The sequence below is a fragment of the Schistocerca nitens genome, chromosome 12 (genome assembly GCF_023898315.1).
Source record: "Schistocerca nitens isolate TAMUIC-IGC-003100 chromosome 12, iqSchNite1.1, whole genome shotgun sequence".
Taxonomy (NCBI): domain Eukaryota; kingdom Metazoa; phylum Arthropoda; class Insecta; order Orthoptera; family Acrididae; genus Schistocerca; species Schistocerca nitens.
This window is the reverse complement of record NC_064625.1, coordinates 171,635,529-171,650,718: the sequence shown is the minus strand read 5'-3', so window position 1 is coordinate 171,650,718 and position 15,190 is coordinate 171,635,529. Positions and strand designations below refer to the sequence as shown.

Genomic DNA, 15,190 nt, shown 5'->3' with positions numbered 1-15,190 from the left:
ATGTTCTGAGCCATCAAGGGATCACAAATTTAGCATTGGAGGGCAGCGTGGAGGGTAAAAATCGTAGAGGGAGACCAAGATGAATATATTAAGCAGATTCAGAAGGATGCAGGCTGCAGTAGGTACTGGGAGATGAAGAAGCTTGGACAGGATAGAGTAGCATGGAGAGCTGCATCAAACCAATCTCAGGACTGAAGGCCACAACAATAACAACTACGTCTTACTGCGGACAATGCAATAGCCTTTTGGCGGAGGTTCGAGTCATCCCTCGGGCATGGGTGTGTGTTTGTTTGTCCTTAGGATAATTTAGGTTAAGTAGTGTGTAAGCTTAGGGACTGATAACCATATCAGTTAATTCCCACAAGATTTCACACACATTTGAACAGTGCAATAGCCGACACAGTTGTTACAGAGCAGCGTCATTTGCGTAGAGTTGTCAGGGCCAACGAGACAAGCAACCGTGCGTAAACTAACAGCAGAAATGAATGTGGTATATATGGCGGACGTATCTGTAAGGAGAGTGCAGCAAAATGTGTCAACTGGCTGTAGCAGTAGACGATCGACGCGAGTACGTCTCGCTAACAACACGACACCGCCTGCAGCGCCTCTCCTGTGCTCGTGACTATACCGGTTGAATCCTAGACGACTGGAAACCGTGGGCTGGTCATCTGAGTCCTGATTTTAGTTGGTAAGAGCTGGTGGTGTGGGCTCTGTTTAGATGGAATGAACTGGATCTTCTGGTCTAACTGAAACGATAATTAACTGGTGATGGTTGTGTTTGGCTACTTGAGATCATCTGCTGCCAAACAAGGATGGAATTATATGAATGAGAATGCGTCATGCCACCGGGCCACAGTTTTACGCGATTGGTTTGAAGAGGGAATGATTTGGCCACACTGGTCGCTTGACATGAATTCCATGTAACACTCACCGGGCATAATCGAGAGATTAGTTCGTGGACAAAGTCTTGCACCAGCAGCACTCGCAATTATAGATGATTTTAGAGGCAGCATGACTTAATATTTCTGCAGGGAACTTCCAACGAGCTGGTCTGGGTGGCCGAGCGGTTCTAGGCGCTACAGTCTGGAACCACGCGACCGCTAGGCTCGCAGATTCGAATCCTGCCTCGGGCGTGGATGTGTGTGATGCCCTTAAGTTAGTTAGGTTCAAGTAGTTCTAGGGGACTGATGACCTTAGAAGTCAAGTCCCATAGTGCTCAGAGCAATTTTTGAACTTCCAACGACTTGTTGGGCACGTCGAGTTGCTGAACTACACCGGACAAAAGGACGTCCGACACGATATTGGGATGTAAATCATGAATTTTGTATCCTTAGTCCATGCTTGCCCATGTTAATACGAACACCTCGTAGCACATGTTGTAGTCAGTAATGACCATAATGACTGGGTCGTACATCTATGAACATTATTTTCGTGGACAATATTATCTGTATTTTGCTTGTGCTTCTACATCTGTACACATCATTGCACGTCATGCTATGTGGCAATGTGTACCCTCGTTCCTGTTTGTGTCTAGAATAGTTCGCGAGAAGAATGATTAAAGTTAATTAGTGCCTGACAAACAAAAAAGGTGCTGCACCAAGAAGGGGAGACTAAACGAAATGAAACTTCACTCGTTGAGAGGGTATTTGATGTTGTTCTGATGATTGCTACGTAGAATCAACTTAGCAAAGTAATCAGTAATGAGACCACTTACCAAGACGACGTTGCACTCGTCTGGCCTGCATGCCTGCACTTACTCGGTTGGGAAGGCCGTCACTAAGCCGTCGTATCCTGTCCCGAGGCAGGTTCGCAGGGCAGCTTGTGTTAGGTTTGGAAGGTATGAGGCGAGGTACTGTGAGGACAGGGCGTGAGTCGTGCTTGGGTAGCTGAGACGGCAGAGCACTTGCCCGTGAAAGGTACAGGTCCCGAGTTGAAGCTCGTCCTGCACAGGAAGTTTCATTAACATTGCTGTTAAATTTTATTTACCGGCTCTTTTGATCTTCTGTTATCGTGAAATTCTTTACAGCTGCTTTCATGGCATCGTTTTTTTGTAGCACCTAGTAAAGTGAAAACCATCCAGCTTCATTGACGTCAAGAGTAGCATACAGTATACAGTCAACAGTAAAATATACTACACAGTTCAACAACATTCGTCAGTGTGTAGAGAGTGGGAACCTGATAGTGACAGTATCAGAAGGTAACTGCATCCTTCTTGCGTGGACTTCCTCCATTGGATCTGCCTCCCTACGATTAGTTGTAAATGGCCGTTCAACTTCAGATAGCTCCAGCGCATGCTTCTACATATTTAGCGGATTGCCACGGCCTGTTACTATTTTAAATTATAAGCTTTCAAAGTACTACTATGGTGACTTGATGATAAATCACAGTATCAAGTTTGCAAATTTGCCATTGTGTAAGTGATGTGAATATTTTGTATCAACGGAAAATTCGTTCCCTGTAAAAAGTACTACTTCGCAGCACGTTTTAACATGCTTCTTGCCGTATGAGCAATCTAACGTGTTGTAGTAGGCTAATTTATTCTACATCTACATCTATACTCCGCGAGCCACCTTACGGTGTGTGGCGGAGGGTACTTATTGTACCACTATCTGATCCCCCCTTCCCTGTTCCATTCACGAATTGTGCGTGGGAAGAACGACTGCTTGTAAGTCTCCGTATTTGCTCTAATTTCTCGGATCTTTTCGTTGTGATCATTACGCGAGATATATGTGGGCGGTAGTAATATGTTGCCCATCTCTTCCCGGAATGTGCTCTCTCGTAATTTCGATAATAAACCTCTCCGTATTGCGTAACGCCTTTCTTGAAGTGTCCGCCACTGGAGCTTGTTCAGCATCTCCGTAACGCTCTCGCGCTGACTAAATGTCCCCATGACGAATCGCGCTGCTTTTCGCTGGATCATGTCTATCTCTTCTATTAATCCAACCTGGTAAGGGTCCCATACTGATGAGCAATACTCAAGAATTGGACGAACAAGCGTTTTGTAAGCTACTTCTTTCGTCGATGAGTCACATTTTCTTAGAATTCTTCCTATGAATCTCAACCTGGCGCCTGCTTTTCCCACTATTTGTTTTATGTGATCATTCCACTTCAGATCGCTCCGGATAGTAACTCCTAAGTATTTTACGGTCGTTACCGCTTCCAATGATTTACCACCTATGGTATAATCGTACTGGAATGGATTTCTGCCCCTATGTATGCGCATTATATTACATTTATCTACGTTTAGGGAAAGCTGCCAGCTGTCGCACCATTCATTAATCCTCTGCAGGTCTTCCTGGAGTACGTACGAGTCTTCTGATGTTGCTACTTTCTTGTAGACAACCGTGTCATCTGCAAATAGCCTCACGGAGCTACCGATGTTGTCAACTAAGTCATTTATGTATATTGTAAACAATAAAGGTCCTATCACGCTTCCTTGCGGTACTCCCGAAATTACCTCTACATCTGCAGATTTTGAACCGTTAAGAATGACATGTTGTGTTCTTTCTTCTAGGAAATCCTGAATCCAATCACAAACCTGGTCCGATATTCCGTAAGCTCGTATTTTTTTCACTAAACGTAAGTGCGGAACCGTATCAAATGCCTTCCTGAAGTCCAGGAATACGGCATCAATCTGCTCGCCAGTGTCTACGGCACTGTGAATTTCTTGGGCAAATAGGGCGAGCTGAGTTTCACATGATCTCTGTTTGCGGAATCCATGTTGGTTATGATGAAGGAGATTTGCATTATCTAAGAACGTCATAATACGAGAACACAAAACATGTTCCATTATTCTACAACAGATTGACGTAAGCGAAATAGGCCTATAATTATTCGCATCTGATTTATGACCCTTCTTGAAAATGGGAACGACCTGCGCTTTCTTCCAGTCGCTAGGTACTTAACGTTCTTCCAGAGATCTACGATAAATTGCTGATAGAAAGGGGGCAAGTTCTTTAGCATAATCACTGTAGAATCTTAAGGGTATCTCGTCTGGTCCGGGTGCTTTTCCGCTACTAAGTGATAGCAGTTGTTTTTCAATTCCGATATCGTTTATTTCAATATTTTCCATTTTGGCGTCCGTGCGACGGCTGAAGTCAGGGACCGTGTTACGATTTTCCGCAGTGAAACAGTTTCGGAACACTGAATTCAGTATTTCTGCCTTTCTTCGGTCGTCCTCTGTTTCGGTGCCATCGTGGTCAACGAGTGACTGAATAGGGGATTTAGATCCGCTTACCGATTTTACATATGACCAAAACTTTTTAGGGTTCTTGTTTAGATTGTTTGCCAGTGTTTTACGTTCGAATTCGTTGAATGCTTTTCTCATTGCTCTCTTTACGCTCTTTTTCGCTTCGTTCAGCTTTTCCTTATCAGCTATGATTCGACTACTCTTAAACCTATGATGAAGCTTTCTTTGTTTCCGTAGTACCTTTCGTACATGATTGTTATACCACGGTGGATCTTTCCCCTCGCTTTGGACCTTAGTCGGTACGAACTTATCTAAGGCGTACTGGACGATGTTTCTGAATTTTTTCCATTTTTGTTCCACATCCTCTTCCTCAGAAATGAACGTTTGATGGTGGTCACTCAGATATTCTGCGATTTGTGCCCTATCACTCTTGTTAAGCAAATATATTTTCCTTCCTTTCTTGGCATTTCTTATTACACTTGTAGTCATTGATGCAACCACTGACTTATGATCACTGATACCCTCTTCTACATTCACGGAGTCGAAAAGTTCCGGTCTATTTGTTGCTATGAGGTCTAAAACGTTAGCTTCACGAGTTGGTTCTCTAACTATCTGCTCGAAGTAATTCTCGGACAAGGCAGTCAGGATAATGTCACAAGAGTCTCTGTCCCTGGCTCCAGTTCTGATTGTGTGACTATCCCATTCTATACCTGGTAGATTGAAGTCTCCCCCTATTACAATAGTATGATCACGAAACTTCTTCACGACGTTCTGCAGGTTCTCTCTGAGGCGCTCAACTACTACGGTTGCTGATGCAGGTGGTCTATAGAAGCATCCGACTATCATATCTGACCCACCTTTGATACTTAACTTAACCCAGATTATTTCACATTCGCATTCGCTAATAACTTCACTGGATATTATTGAATTCTTTACTGCTATAAATACTCCTCCACCATTGGCGTTTATCCTATCCTTGCGGTATATATTCCATTCTGTGTCTAGGATTTCGTTACTGTTCACTTCCGGTTTTAACCAACTTTCCGTTCCTAATACTATATGCGCACTATTTCCTTCAATAAGAGATACTAATTCAGGAACCTTGCCCTGGATACTCCTGCAGTTTACCAATATTACGTTAACTTTTCCTGTTTTTGGTCTCTGAGGACGGACGTTCTTTATCAACGATGATAATGTTCTCTCTGGTAAGCCGTCAGGTATTTTATCGTTTCGCCCAAGGGGGGGTCCCTCTAACCTAAAAAACCCTCGTGTGCACGCCACACGTACTCTGCTACCCTAGTAGCTGCTTCCGGTGTGTAGTGCACGCCTGACCTGTCTAGGGGGGCCCTACAGTTCTCCACCCAATAACGGAGGTCGATGAATTTGCAACCATTATAGTCGCAGAGTCGTCTGAGCCTCTGGTTTAGACCCTCCACACGGCTCCAAACCAGAGGACCGCGATCGACTCTGGGCACTATGCTGCAGATATTAAGCTCAGCTTGCACTCCGCGTGCGATGCTGGTTGTCTTCACCAAATCAGCCAGCCGCCGGAAGGAACCAAGGATAGCCTCAGAACCCAAGCGGCAGGCGTCATTCGTTCCGACATGTGCTACTATCTGCAGCCGGTCACACCCAGTGCGTTCAATAGCTGCCGGAAGGGCCTCCTCCACATTACGGACGAGACCCCCCGGCAAGCACACAGAGTGCACACTGGCATTCTTCCCCGACCTACCCGCTATTTTCCTGAGGGGCTCCATAACCCGCCTAACGTTGGAGCTCCGTATAACTAATAGGCCCGCCCTCTGTGACTGTCGGGACCTTGCCGGAGAATCGGCCACTGGCCCAACAGGCGAGGCATCCTGTGGTGGCTCGGAAACGATGTCATCACCACTAGGAAGCACCCCGTACCTGTTGGAAAGGGGTAAGGCAGCTGCCACGCGGCCAGATCCCACCTTCGCCTTTCGGCCAGGCTCGCGCGAGCCCACCACTGTCCGCCATTCACCCTGGAGTGATGGCTGACCGGTAAGATGCTCACTGCCGGAAGACGCAGCGACATCAGGGGTTCCATGTGATTCCAAGGCCACCGAAGTAGGCATAGGTCTCACCACAGTTGCCCCAACGCCACTACGAGCCGACGCCTGCGTCTCGAGCTCGATGAGCCTAACAGACAGAGCCTCCACCTGCCCCCGAAGAGTGGCCAATTCTCCTTGCGTCCGCTCACAACAACCACAGTCCCTACACATGACTATGTTTACCCTACTCTATACGGTGACAAATTCCCAAGATAATCTTCTGATGAGCTACTCTGATAATCAAGAAACACTCACTGAAATACGAGACGCGAAAACTACGCTAGGTTTTCCCAGAAAAACTATTTAAAAGTTAAGCGCAGCAAATAAGTACAAAATAAATTTCTCTCCTAACGATCAAGAACTGTTAGTTTCTATGCAGAGCAGATAAACACAAATAGAATCCCTTCCTTAGTGGAAGGTCGTAAACAAAATGCAAAATAAACGCTTTATACAAACAGTACTCGCTGCTGCTGGTGCTCTCGCTCTGGCTGTCACAAGACAACAATATTGTATCATATTAAGGAGGTGTCAAAATTTTGTCTCTAAACTATTGTTTTCTACTTGCAGGTGAGTTCTGTTGAGCCGCATCTGCCGCTGGAAACTACGGTACGGTAGGATGATAAGAGCATCAGCAGTAGTCTAGAATAGCTACACACACTTGCAGTCGCTGTACGCAGTTGTGGAGACTCTGTCTGTAGCTTTGCAGCTGCCGTAGGCTGTTTGAACTTGAAATTACAGCGCAGAAAAGACATGATCTACAAGATAGGAAAATATAACGATATTTGGCCGAGCCGAGACTGTGTGTGCAGCTTTATACTGTAGTTACGAAGTGAGTAGTTGTCTTCAGAAACATACTTCTCTCTTGTCAATTGAACCACTGTTTCGCAAGTTCTGCCCTTCCTCTTGTTATGTTCTTACTTTAGAAATGCTGTTGTAAGCTGATGGTGAAGTGCTTTCCTAATGTGGGAACAACTACTTTAAAGCCAAAAAACTAGCCTCCGCCATTACGTGAAAGCCCCACACGTCCGTCTCATTCGGAATTGTGTTGCATGTGTCTTGCACTTAGAGGTAACGCAGTATCCTATGACGGAAGAGCCTAAGGGTGTATAAATTGCTTCACTTTCACGGCCTCCTCGCTGGAAAAAAAATTTCACCGTCTCATTGTGTGTGTAAACGTGCATTGTCAGATCTTCAATCATTATTGACATGTTTTGACTCCGTGGATGTGACCCTATGCGGGATACAAAACGCTAAAGTACTTTCAATTTTTATTAATCTACCGCGGCATTTCCATGCCCTCGGTGGTGCATTCAGTAATCTTAACTTCAAGATTATGTTGTCTCTCAGCTGTTGTTGGACACTGTGTGAATACATGAAATTATTTCGGTATTAAATCGTCCTGCCTCCGTTGAGAACATAGTAAGTACAATACTAGTGACTGATAGGTGAAATTCTGTGTTGTGAAAATTTTTTATGGTCTAGATGATAAATTGGTGTCACAGATTCAACAACAATCACCACCGACACTTGGATGCGTTCTCCTTTTGTCCTTTTTGCATTTGTTGATTTTCTCCTTGACTCTTTGTAATATTGATATTGCACAATTAGCAAGACGAACTCTTAGACAGCAAATGGGTTCCAATTAGTGCACTTTGTCAATTAATAATTGTCCGTATTGATCGCACTTGATAATATAATGCACAACATTAACATTTTCGACTCGCTGCATCACATCATTAGACACACACTTCAGCCACGTGAAACATTTTTAATTAACGACCACGAATGTCCTGTTTTAAACTAATGAATCCGTGATGCTGGGCACTTGGGTTACTTCATCAGTGGCCCCCTTTACCGTTCGGGGGTTAGAATAGGCCCGCGGTATTCCTGTCTGTCGTAAGAGGCGACTAAAAGGAGTCTCAAATGTTTCGGCCTTATGTGATGGTCCCCTCTCGGGTTTGACCTCCATCTTTCTAAATTATTCCGAAGAGCGAGCCAATTGGGAAAGGGCGCCTTACATGGTGCACTGTATCCGTCGTGCATTGAGACCTTTAGCCGGCTTTTTCGTCGTTGCAATGGTGTCCCGCTCGTTTTCCATCTCTTGGGCGAGGATACGTCCCTGGGTGCGATTACCACGCTGCACTCTGCAGTGTTGCTTTTAACTGCGACGACGACCTTGGACAAATCCTATTCTTAGTTATAGCAACTGCATTTATAGGATATGTTTTACCTTGAGGTCAAATATCATTCTGAGGTGCAACAGTAATCACTAATTTATTATCAGCAATCCCATATTTAGGAACAGATTTAGTTCAATGAGTATGAGGAGGGTTTGCTGTTGATAATGCAACATTAAATCGATTCTTTACATTCCATTTTGTATTACCATTTATTATTGCTGCTATAGCAGCAATTCATTTATTCTTCCTTCACCAAACAGGGTCTAATAACCCTTTAGGGCTAAATGGAGATATTGAAAAGATCCCATTTCATCCATACTTTACTTTCAAGGACTCTATTACATTTGTATTAATAACATCGTTATTAATTATACTGTGCTTGATTAATCCTTATCTCCTAGGAGATCCAGACATTTGCACCTAAGATCCAGCACGGTAGCCAGTCCGTTGTGGTGGGGCCGCCATGTACCCTGTTGGTTGTAGCCCCCTGACAACACAGGGATCGCTCTACTGATGCCTGCGCCGTTAACTCCCCACGTATGCCAAGGAGTCGATGTCCGTCTCCCTGGGGCATGGACATCCTGCCAGGTGGCTATTGCTGCGGCTGGGTGGCGCCCGTGGGGAGGGCCATTGGTCGGAGTAGGTGGCATCAGGGCGGATGACCCGCAATGAAGCGTGGTACATCATCTCTCGCTGGCGGCCAGCCGCCAGCAGTCTCTAAGCGTTCTCGGGCCCAATTTAATGCTCAAAAGTACGATCCGAAAACGCTCCCCTCTCTGGCCACGCCGTGGGAGGAGCGTAAGTCTCAGGATGGAGGTAATAGTTATTCGCCCCGATTCTTAGTTTGCACGAGAGCTGATGGGGAGTCTTTTCTATCCACAAAGCCTCAGTTCTTCGTCGAGCATTTAGAGGACAAGTTTGGGGAGGTGGAGGGCTTGTCCAAAATGCGCTCTGGGTCAGTACTGATACAAACGGCATCCTCCGCCCAGTCACGCAGGTTACTTGCTTGTGACACCACATAAGAGTTTAAATATGGTCCAGGGAGTTATTTTCCATAGGGACCTACTTTTGCAGTCTGACGACGAGCTGCGCGCCAACTTAGAGCGTAGAGGTGTTCATTTTGTCCAGCGCGTTCATCGGGGTACGAAGGACAATCAGGTTGCTACCGGTGCCTTCATCTTGGCCTTTGAGGGTGATACATTACCGGAGAAGGTCAAGGTGATGGTCTACCGTTGTGACGTCAAGCCCTACATCCCTCCCCCGATGCGGTGCTTTAAGTGCTGGAAGTTCGGGCATATGTCCTCTCGCTGTACTTCTAGCCTCACATGTCGCGATTGTGGACGCCCATCTCATCCCGATACTCCATGTGCCCCGCCTCCCATCTGTGTCAACTGCGGAGAGCATCATTCCCCTTGCTCGCCTGACTGCAAAGTCTTTCAGAAAGAGCGCAAAATCATGGAATATAAGACCCTGGACCGGCTGACCTATACTGAGGCCAAAAGGAAATATGACAGACTCCATCCTGTGAGAATGACATCTTCTTACGCAGCTACTACAACTACTGTGCTAGCCCCATCAGTTTCGAGACTTCCAGCCAGCTCGATAAGCAGTACGACTCCTCCTGCCCCCTTGCCCGTGGGGGGCTCTACCCAACCGGTTGCTCCTGCACCACCTACCTCAGGAGCAACCTCTTCCCACCCATCGGGGACGTCCGTCCCCGCTCCTCAGCCGGAGAAGCGTCTAACTTCTTCGGCTACTCTCACCCGTAAGAGTTTCCTTGGGACCCTCCCTTCCCAGGGTTCCACCAGCGGGAAGGATGACGGCCGACAGTGGCATAAGTCCTCACCAGCGGCCGGGCGTAGGGCTTCACGATTCTCCTCCATCCCGGAGACTGAATCGGTGAAGCCTTCCCAGCCAGTGAAACCCAAGGTTCAGCGAGAGAAGTCCAAGAGAAAGACCTCTAAGGCCAAAGAACTTGCGGTGGCACCAACCCCACCACACCCTTCGCGCTCTGCGTCTGAGGATGAGGTCGAGATTCTAGCGTCCGCTGAGGACCTTGATCTCGCCGGTCCCTCAGACGCCATGGATGCCACTCGTACGGGTACTGAATCGGTGGCAGTGAGTGAACAAGCGGCGTAAACTGCCTTCCCAGTCCTTTCACGCCTTTCTCAGCCATGGACAATATCATCCTCCAGTGGAACTGCAGCGGTTTCTTCCACCATCTAGCTGAGCTCCGACACCTTATCAGCCTTCACCCTTTCTTCTGCATTGCTCTTTAGGAAACTTGGTTTCCAGCAATGCGAACCCCCGCCCTCCGTGGCTATCGGGGTTATTATAAGAACCGGGCAGCATATGAAAGGCTGTCTGGTGGCGTCTGCATATATGTCCTTCACACTCTGCACAGCGAGTCTGTCCCTCTCCAAACACCTTTAGAGGCTGTCGCTGTTCGGGTGTGGACGCCACAGGCTGTTACCGTCTGCAGTCTTTACCTTCCACCGGATGGTGATGTTGCGCAGCATGTCCTGGCTGCTCTGATAGCCCAATTGCCGCCACCTTTCTTGCTATTGGGCGACTTCAACGACCATAACCCTCTGTGGGGTGGATCAGTGGCAACAGGTCGAGGCGCCACCGTTGAGCATTTATTGTCGCAGCTCGATCTCTCGATTTTAAATGATAGTGCCTTCACACACTTCAGTGTGGCGCATGGCACATACTCCGCCATTGACCTTTCAATCTGTAGCCCTAGCCTCTTACCGTCTGTCCAATGGAGTGTGCATGACGACAGCGTCACAAGCGACATCCCTCCATAGCTCACCTTATCGCGTTCAAACGGCTGCGTGCGCGGGCCCGCCTCCTTATCCGCCAAGGCAAGAAGGAGTGCTGGGAGCGGTATGTGTCCACCATTGGCCTCCATGTCACTCCATCGCAGGTCTGGGCCAAGATTCGACGCGTCTACGGCTATCAGACCCCTGTCAGCGTCCCTGCGCTCTCACTAAATGGAGCAGTTTGTACTGACTCCGACGTCATTGCCACCCGCTTAGCAGAGCATTTTTCTCTGAGTTCCGCTTCTGCGAACTACCCCCAGGCCTTCCGCTCCATCAAAGAGCGGATGGAACGTCGGAGCCTTTCTTTTCACACCCACACTTCTGAATCCTACAATGCTCCATTCAGTGAGTGGGAATTTCACAGTGCCCTTGCCGCTTGCCCTGATACCGCTCCCGGGCCAGATCGCATCCACTGTCAGATGCTGCAACACCTTTCAGTGGCCTGTAAGCGACGCCTCCTCGACCTTTACAACCGCATTTGGGTCGAGGGTCAGTTTCCGTCGCAATGGCGAGAAAGTATTGTTATCCCCATTCTGAAACCTGGGAAGAACCCTTTGGAGGTGGACAGCTACCGCCCCATTAGCCTCACCAACGTTCTTTGCAAGCTTCTCGAACGGATGGTGAGCCGGCGCTTGAATTGGGTTATGGAGTCTCGGGGCCTTCTGGCTCCGTCTCAGGGTGGGTTCCGTAAAGGCCGCTCCGCCGCCGACAATCTGGTGAAACTGGAGTCGGCCATCCGTACTGCCTTTGCCCGCCGTCAGCACCTGGTCGCTGTCTTTTTCGACATGCGGAAGGCGTACGATACGACATGGCGTCATCACATCCTTTCTACGCTTCATGGATGGGGTCTTCGGGGCCCTCTGCCGACCTTTACCCGCAATTTCCTGTCGTATCGTACCTTCCGCGTGCAAGTCGCACCCTCATATAGTTCCTCACACGTCCAGGAGAACGGCGTGCCACAGGGTTCTGTTTTAAGTGTCTGCCTGTTTTTAATAGCCAATAACGGGCTCGCTGCGGCCGTGGGAAGTTCTGTCTCCGCTTCCCTGTATGCTGACGACTTCTGCCTTTACTACAGCTCTATTGGCATTGCAGCTGCTGAACGTCAGCTACAGGGCGCAAGGCGCAGTCCTGGGCTGTAGCTCATGGGTTCCAGTTTTCGGCAGCCAATACCTGCATTATGCATTTCTGCCGGCGACGTACTGTCCACCCGGAGCCGCAGCTTTCTCTTAACGGCGAACTTCTTTCAGTGGTGGAATCACACAGGTTTTTGGGGGTGGTTTTCGATGCCCGGTTGACTTGGCTGCCTCATATCCGGCAGCTTAAACAGGCGTGTTGGCGGCATCTCAATGCTCTGCGATGTTTGAGCCACACCCGCTGGGGCGCCGACCGATCTACCCTGTTCCGGCTCTATCAGGCTATAATCCAGTCTCGTCTGGATTATGGGAGCCTGGCTTATGGCTCAGCTTCCCCATCTGCGTTGTGGGTGCTGGACCCAATCCTCCATAGCGGGATACGCCTTGCCACTGGTGCTTTCCGCACCAGCCCTGTGGACAGCATACTAGTGGAGGCAGGTGTCCCTCCACTGCGGTTACGACACCAACAATTACTGCCTGCTTATGCTGCCCATGTTTTTAGCTTGCCCGGGCATCCCAATTACCGTGTCCTGTTCCCGCAGTCAGTCGTCCATCTGCCAGACCGTCGGCCCCGGTCGGGTTGTCCGATCGCCGTACGCGTCAAGGAGCTTCTCTCCGGGCTTGGGTTTTTCCCTGTTCCATCTCCTTTCCAGGCACCTCTGCGTACACCCCCGTGGTGTGTTCCTCGCCCTTGCCTTCGGCTCGACTTGGCACAGGGCTCGAAGGACTCAGTCCCGCCAGACGCCTTCCGCCGCCGCTTTTATTTCATCCTGGCCACGTATCAGGGCTCTGGAATTGTTTACACTGACGATTCGATGGTTGCTGGTCGTGTCGGGTATGCGCTAACTCTAGGGGACCATTCCGAACAACGTTCCTTGCCGGATGGCTGCAGCGTTTACACTGCTGAGCTGGTTGGCATCTTTCGTGCCCTAGAGTATATACGCTCCTGCTCAGGTGAGTCCTTCATTATCTGTAGCGATTCCCTGAGCGGTTTACGAGCTCTCGACCAGTGTTTTCCTCGTTCTCGTCTGGTGATGGCTATCCATGAGTCCCTGCATACTCTTGCGCGTTGCGGCCGCTCTGTGGTCTTCGTGTGGACCCAGGCCATGTTGGGATACCTGGCAATGAGAATGTTGACCGCCTGGCGAAAGAGGCCACTAGTAAATCATCTCTGGAGATTGGCCTCCCGGAGACTGATTTGCGGGCAGTCTTACGCCGCGAAGTTCTTTCGGTTTGGGACGCTGAATGGCGCAATCTGCCCACGCGCAACAAACTCCGTCCAATCAAGGCGACGACGACTGTGTGGCTGTCGTCCATGCGGGTCTCCCGCAAGGGGTCTGTTGTCCTCTGCCGGCTGCGCATTGGGCACACACGGATGACCCACGGCCACTTATTGCGCCGTGAGGACGCGCCTCTATGTCGCTGCGGCTCCGTTTTCTCTGTGGTCCATATTTTATTGGAGTGTCCGCATTTAGCTGTGCTCAGGCAGTCGTTCGCACTGCCTGACACGCTCCCTGCCCTTTTAACAGATGACTCTGCTGCGGCTGACTTAGTTTTACGTTTTATTCGGGCAGGGAGTTTTTATCATTTAATCTAAGTTTTTCTGTTTTATCTTATAGTTTTGTGTTGATTCGGGCCTTTGGCCTCCGGTTTTAAACTGATTTTTTAATGTGTTTCAAGTGGTTGGCTTTTCCTTTTTTATTTCTATGGTCGGCCAACCACCGTCACCCTCTGTGTGATTTTAGTTCGTTTAGTCCGGTCTTTGTCTCAGTTTCTCTTGTTCTGTGTCGTCTGTGCTCTCTTCTGTTAATCGTTTTTATTCCCTGTGGTTGTTTTTAGTACTTGGAAAAAGGGACCGATGACCGTAGCAGTCTGGTCCCTTTAATCCCACAAACCAACCAACCCCCTTTACCAGCTGTAAGTCGTGCTCAGACAAATACAGGACGCTCTCATAACATTACTAGACTTATTCATCTAAGTGCCTGTGCAAAGCATTTAACGTTGTTACTCTTGTCAGATTGCGCATAGTGGTATGTTATGGCCGTCAACCATGTTATACTCATTATGTATTGCTTGATTTCTTGTGTCAAATTGAATCTATTATTGTTACGTTGGTGTTTATGTACTTCGTTCTAACAGATCTGAAGCTGACAGAAAACCGAAACCACTAATGCTGTGAATTATGCAGCGTGGTTCGCAACTGTTCGAACAGCTTGTAGGGATGTTGCGGGATGTGTTGTGCTGAGAAATAGTTGTTAAGAAAAAAGATTCGATCCATTTCGCCGTTTTAACGTTAACCAGCATTGACGTTAGCCAATCAGGTCGTTGCGCGCAAATTCAAACTGCCAGCCTTATACAAGTAGTGTCAGTTGTTCTCACAGCGTAGGTGATGGCGCACGAGACTTCTCGGCCTTTGACTAGAGTTCGATCCTTACTACCGTCTCATGTCCAATCTTTGTATCGCTCTCTTGATCGGTTTTAGGAAACTAAACTAAGAACAAGTTTGGCGACACACACTCTGGCGGGCCGCTTGAATTTGCGCGCACAGCGGCCTGATTCGATAACTTAAAACGATAATCAATCGGAAACGGCGCAACGTATCGATTTTTTTTTCGTAATTGTTTCTTCCCTGTACAATGTACCCTGCAACACCATTAAAGCTTTTCAGACTGTTTTTAACCATCTTGTATAAGTATACACTTCGGACACTTAAGTGTATGACGTATGTTCTCGTTCTGACCACAGATGGAACGAGGGATGCTGAATAATATTCGTAGTCAGTCCTGAAAGA

At 48.1% G+C, this 15,190-nt stretch overlaps 1 protein-coding gene across 7 annotated transcripts in view; it reads left to right on the top strand.

Annotated features, from left to right (window-relative positions):
* LOC126214866 (poly(rC)-binding protein 3) overlaps window positions 1–15,190 on the top strand; it is a 524,736-nt gene that overhangs the window by 134,257 nt on the left and 375,289 nt on the right. Inside the window, exon 2 of one of the 7 annotated variants that reach the window (XM_049941504.1) lies at window positions 6,829–6,867. The exons of the other annotated variants lie outside the window; for them this stretch is intronic. The gene's annotated coding sequence lies outside the window, so the exon portion shown is untranslated. The remainder of the gene's footprint in view (window positions 1–6,828; window positions 6,868–15,190) is intronic. 7 annotated transcript variants of the gene reach the window in all.